At 38.5% G+C, this 6864-nt stretch overlaps 1 pseudogene; it reads right to left on the bottom strand.

Annotated features, from left to right (window-relative positions):
- Positions 1-969: 969 nt before the first annotated feature.
- LOC125047483 lies at positions 970-4182 on the bottom strand (annotated as a pseudogene).
- Between the last annotated feature and the right edge of the window lie 2682 nt (positions 4183-6864).

The raw sequence follows: 6864 nt of genomic DNA, 5'->3' as shown, positions 1-6864 counted from the left end.
ATAAAAATAAATCTTGTAAAGGCCCAGGCTGAAATATTAAAAAAAAAAAAAAACACGATAATAGCAAGTGGTAATAGAAGGGTAATTTCGACATCAAAAATTAGAAAGATACCTGGAATTAAGAAAAAAAGACGGAGTGAAAAGGGAGGACGGGCAGAGCCCTTTGGATCGAAACCACATTCAAAAGGTGAATTTTTTTTCTCGATCTATGATATTTTTTTTTGATGTAATAAATAAAATGATACCTCATCGAAGTCCAATGGTTACTGCTTTTGTACGTAGTCCTTAAGTAAGTAAGAGTGGTAGCAATAACTCCTAGTACTAGAAGGTCAGGATTAAATTGGTGAAATCATTTGACTAGTCCTGTAGTTAATATTATAGCTCTAATTGGACCTGTAAGTGGCCATGATCTTATATCTACTAAGTGAAAGGCGTGGTGTCCGTGAGATGATGTCATTAGTTATAATTATGTTACTTCACTACATAAACGGTTGTTAATACAGCAAATACATATGATTGAAATACTGCTACAGCAGCTTCTAGAATTAATAATATAATTTGACCTATAACAAGTACAGATTCTAGGGTAGTTGAAAGTGAAGGTCCAGTTCTTCTTAGGCGAGTAAGTAAATGATGGCCTGCAATTATGTTAGCTGCGCATGATATTTCTAATAGTTTCAATCAAGACTATAAATGGTATAAGAGCTCCTGGAGTTCCTTGGGGTACTAGATGGGCAAATATGTGTTGGGTGTGGTTGATTCACGCAAATATCATAAAGGCTAGCCATAAGGGTAAAGCAAGAGCAAGTGTTATAGTTAAGTGGCTTGTAATGGTAAATACATAAGGAAGTAGACCTGAAAATGGCTAAATACAATTAAACTAAATAGGCTTACAAATGTAAGAGTAGTTCCCACATGGGAAGCACCTAATAGTGTTTAATTTTTTTTTTTTTTTTTTTTTTTTTTTGAAGTGTTCTTGTAACTAATGATCATATGAGAAATCATCGAGAAGGTATAACTCAATGTAGTATAGGTAAAAATATTATTCCTAAAAAAGTAGAAAGTCAGTTAAGTGGAGGAGATAATAGGATTGAAGTAAGATAAAAAACTGAGGATAGGTTTATCATTTTCAATTTATTTCTGTTTTTTTTGTAATTGAGTAGAGGGTTTTTCGATTTTAGCAGGTACTTTAATCAAGTAATTCAATACAATGAATATGATAAATGTGGCCGAAAATATAAGAAATAGGTTTAATCATAAAGGGGCTATTTGTGGGAAAATATCAAGAATTATTTGATTATTTAAGCGTGACAGGCTTATGTTATACTAAATTAACTAATTTTTCTTTTCACCAGAAGTAGGCGTTAATTTAAAAGACCTACACTTACTTTCAGTCACCTGATGAGGTATCTCTAGCTGATGAGATTCAGTTTATGAAGGAATTAACTGATATTCTTTCTACAACAACAGGTATAATTCTACAAATGGCCCCACAAATTTCTGAACATTGCCCATAAAATAATCCTAGTCGATTTATTAAAAAACTAACTTGACTAAGTCGTCCTGCAATTGCATCTGCTTTAACTCCTAGAGCTGGTACTGTTCATGAGTGAATTACATCAGCAGCTCTAATTAATACTCGAATTTAAGTATTTATAGGAAGGACAGTTCGGTTTTCTACATCTAGAAGTCGAAATCCGTCTTCGGCAACTTCTTTTGAAGGGATTATATAAGAATCAAATTTAACTTGTAAAAAGTCTGAATATTCATATCTTCAATATCATGGATGCCCGATAGTTTTTAATGTAACTCTTGGATTATTAACTTCATCTAATAGGTATAATAGTCGTAGAGAAGGAAGAGCAATAAAGATAAGAATTAGTGCAGGAAGAACAGTTCATACAATTTCAATAGTTTGAACTTCTAATAGAAATCGATTTGTAAAATTATCAAAAATAGTGTGGATAACATATAACCAACTAATGTTGTAATTAAAACAAAATACTACTATGGCGTGGTCATGAAAGAAAATTAATTCTTCTAAAAGAGGAGAAGCTCTATCTTGTAAACCTAAGTGACCTCATGTTGGCATAAGTTTTCTAAAAGAAGAAATGTTCTTCCTGTTAGGAGCTTAAATCCTATGCATCTGTCTGCCATTTCAGAAGTTAGTGATTAGATGAATTTCTATATAGTTGTGATCTGCAGGCGGGAGACTATGTTGTCATTCAATTGAAGTTGGTAAGAATAACGATAATATAACTGGTCGGGCGACGGTTAAAGCTTCTCATGCAATTATACCAAATCCTAAAACAGCGATTAATGATAACGCAGATGAGACATTTCACGCTGAATAACGAAGAGGTATTCCATTAAGTCCTAAGAAATATTGGGGGAAGATAAGATAATATCAATTAATGAATTAGCTAAAACAACACCTGTAAGACTTCCTACTGTAAATAAAAATAAAAATCCTAGGGTTCAAATTAAAGGACTATAATTTAATTGAGTTCCATGGAGTGTCCCTATCCTGCTAAAAACTTTAATTCCTGTAGGAACAGCAATAATTGTTGTAGTAGATGTAAAGTAAGCACGTGTATCAACATCCATACCTACTGTAAATATATGATGTGCCCAAACTACAAATCTTAGTGCACCAAGGGCTAGTATAGCATACATCATTTCTAGAGTTCCGGATGCTTCTTTTTTACCTGATTCTTGACTAATAATATGTGAAATCATCTCGAAAGCAGGAAGAATTAGAATGTAAACTGGGTGGCCAAAGAATCAGAATAAATATTGGTATAAAACGGGATCTCCACCTGCTGCTGGATCAACGAATGAGGTATTTAGGTTTCGATCTGTTAAAAGCATTGCAATAGCCCCCACTAAAACTGGTAATGATAATAAAAGTAGTAAGGCAGTGATAAATACTGCTCAAACGATTCCTGTAGATCGTATAATAACAACGGTTGTTATAAAATTTACGGCCCCTAAAATTGATGAAACACCTGCTAAATGCAATGAGAAAATACCTAAATCTACTGAGGCTCCGGCGTGGGCAATACTAGCTGATAAAGGAGGATAAACAGTTCATCCTGTTCCTACTCCACTTTCAACTATACCTCTAAAAAGAAGTAGTGTTAGTGAAGGAGGTAAAAGTCAGAAACTTAAATTTTTTTATTCGAGGGAAAGCTATATCAGGAGCACCTAATATTAAAGGTGCTAGTCAGTTTCCGAATCCACCAATTACAGGCATAACTATTAAGAAAATTATAACGAAAGCATTGGCTGTAACTACAACATTATAAATTTGGTCGTCTCCAATAAGGCTTCCTAGTTGACCTAATTCAATTGAGATAAAATGGCCGAGTTGTAGGCGATAGACTGTAAATCCATGTACGGATTAGTATCCTTTTATCATGGCTTTGTAGTGGAAATTAGAAATAAGACATCAGACCGCAATTCTGAAGATATGTAGAACGCCGGAGCTTATATAATGATCAAGTTTAAAGCTTAGGAGATTTTTACTCCTTTTGGTAGCTTTGAAGGTTATAAGTTTAAATAACTTAAAAGCTTTATAAAATTATTATAAACAAACTGGGAGCTAATAGGCCAAATATATTAAAGTAAATTAGTAAATTGTTTACTAATTTTATACCCCCCCCCCCCCAATCCCTAAGTAAGAAACCCACTAACATTGCCAAAATTACATTCCATAGACATGACCTTCACTTTAATGTTTGCATAGGTGGAGAATCCTCCCCTGTCCGACCATACCAACCTCCTCCTCGTCAGTGCCAAAATTGTTGGCGTTTAGGACACCTAGCCAAACACTGTCATTCCACAGCCAGATGCCCGTTATCTGCCCAACCTGGCCTTACTCGATCAAACTGCTCTGCACAGTCACGCACATGTGCCAACCGTGGCGGCCCCCATCATGTATTTTACGTGAAGCCAGACAGGGGGCACGTCGACGAGATTTTTCTCTTACTCCCTACTCCAGTATTGTCGCTCACTCTGCCACTCCCCCTACCTCCCCAACCTTTATCTTAAATTCCCTACCCAACTCCATTACAGAAACTCTTGAAGATATTCAAAACTACATCATCAAGTCCCAAACTGACACTTATCCACCTTCAAATTCTACAACTCCCGCTCCATCCACACTCAAAGTGACAGCCAATACCCATCCTCCTCCTACTCATATTTCCCCTACACCCTATCCTCCTACCCCCTCCCAACACAGCCCATCCCCCCCGACTCCAGCCCCACCTACATTAACCCTCCTACCATCCCCCCTATCCCTTCCACTCCCTCCTGGATACACACGTGAATTCCTTATATCACATGTATCCCCTTCCCCAAACCCTCCACCTTCTAATACCCCTCTTGATACAACACCACCTCCTCCCTCTCATTCCTTATCCCACCCTGTTTGTGGTGCAGCGGTAGCGATCTGGTCTAGTATTCGTGCTGACCTGCGTTCGAATCCTTGACCGCCAGTGGATGGTAACCCCGGTCATTCCTTGCACACAGGGGATAGCTTAGAAGCAAAATGAAACAGACAGTATGTCACACCAAATGACATAAGGCATTTACATGCAAAGCCAAACCATGTAACTATATTTCTAATGATGTGACCATCATTAGTATATTCTATTTAATTTTATTTTATATCTCCACAACCAATGTATTTGCTATTGTTTCTACTTATTCTGTATTACTGTACGATGCCACAATCTATGTAAAAAGAAGAACCATTGCAATTAATGGAATAAAGTGTTTTGACTTTGACTTTAGCTCCTTCCCCTTCAAATTCTCCAACACATACTGCAATCGTTATCACTATTTCAACGAAAGTATAACTATCCTTCATTGGAATATTCGCAGTTTCCGCACTCACAGACCTGACCTTCGTCATATCCTTTCCTCTTATAACCCATCCATTATATGCCTTCAAGAGACTTTTCTTTCACATCCTCCAATGCCAATCCCCAATTACCAATTTGTCTCTTCCCTACACTCCTTTTATGTCTCGTCCATACTGATCAACTAGAAAACACCTTATGTCATACCTTCCTTTCAAACCACTGTCTCTTGCACAGTTATTCGTATCTTTCTTCGCCGCTGTGATTTCAGTCTACTTCTCCCCTTCCCACGCCATTGACTTTGTTGCTTGCGAAAATCTAATTTCCAAATTTCAACCACCTTTCCTCATAGTAGGTGATTTTAACTGCCGCCACACTCTTTTGGGTGATTCTATCACCAACTGCCGTGGCCGAGCTCTAGAGCGCTTCCTCTCCACAGCTGACCTCCCCACACACTTTGATACACGCACGCAGTCCTTTTCATACATTGACCTCTCTATGATCCCCTTCTCTTCATTTAGATTTCCACTGGTCAGTTCTAGACCACTTTTCCTATAGTGATCACTTTCCAGTTCTCCTTTCTCCTACTTCATATGTACCACTTCCTAACTCCCTACGCTGGTACTTTGATAGAGCCGACTGGCGTACTTTCACTTCACTCTCTGCTATTCATATCCCTCCATCCTCCCTCTCCTCCATTTCAGAAATGATACAATGTTTCACAACTACAGTCCTAAGAGCTGCCCATACAGCTTTTCCTCGAACTTCAAGACCCTATACCTCCAAATGTGTTCCATGGTGGAATTCTGATTGCACTAAAGCACTTCGCTTAAAACTTACAGATTAGAACAGTTACCGCTACAAACGAGGTACCCCAAATCAACTATCAGCTCTTATCTCCTTTAAAAGAGCATCTGCCTGTCTTCATTGTACAATCTGGAATAGTAAAACAAATAGCTGGCAAAATTGTTTCCTCGATTACATCTCTACATCTATCTCAAATGTTTGGGGCCGGATCCATAAACTATCAGGCAAACATCCCCCCCATCCAGCCCCCGTCCTCCATATTCAACATACCCTCATCACTGATCCTCTCCAAGTCGCTAATGAACTTAGGTGATTATTTCAGCCAGGTCAGTAGTGGTTCTCACCTTTCTCCACACTTCTCTTCTATTAAGACCATCAGGGAACTTACCCCCATTATTTTCACCCTATCCTCTGCTGAGTCCTATAATGCTCCCTTTTCTTCCTCTGAACTCAATGCTGCCCTACAATCGTGCTGCAACACTCATGAAGGCCCTGACGGTATTCACTACCGCATGCTCCGACAACTCCCATCTTCCTCCTTATCCTTCCTATTAACCATTTACAACCACATATGGACATCAGGAAATTTTCCTTCTCATTGGCGAGAAGCTCTTATCCTCCCCTTCCTGAAACCCAATAGATCGGGTACCCTCCTTCAAGACTATCGCCCCATCGCACTAACTAGCTGCTTGTGCAAACTACTAGAGCGAATGGTTAACTTCCGTTTAATGTGGTATATTGAATCTCACAGTCTTATCTCTCCTTCCCAGTTTGGTTTTCGCCGTGCCCGAAGCACAGCTGACCCTCTTGCTCATTTTGAGACATATATTAAATCCGCATTTGCACGCCATGAATCCGTACTAGCTATATTCTTTTACCTAAAAAAGCATATGACATGACATGGAGGTACCATATTCTGCAACATTTGTCCTCTCTAGGCATATGTGGAAACATGGGTGGCTTCATAAAGTCTTTCTTCTCACAACGTCTTTTCCAGGTCAATATTGCCTCTGCCACATCATCTTTCTTTCCTCAAATTAAAGGCGTCGCACAAGGCAGTGTGCTCAGTACCACTTTATTCCTTCTTGCTCTTAATGACATGGTCTCAGTTCTACCACCAGGAGCCTGGTCATCACTATATGTTGATGATTTAACCATCTATGCCTCTGGCACATCCATATCAAATCTC

The sequence above is a fragment of the Penaeus chinensis genome, chromosome 41 (assembly GCF_019202785.1).
Source record: "Penaeus chinensis breed Huanghai No. 1 chromosome 41, ASM1920278v2, whole genome shotgun sequence".
NCBI lineage: Eukaryota > Metazoa > Arthropoda > Malacostraca > Decapoda > Penaeidae > Penaeus > Penaeus chinensis.
Note: the sequence above shows the minus strand (reverse complement) of the source record. Positions and strands in the feature narration are given on the sequence as shown.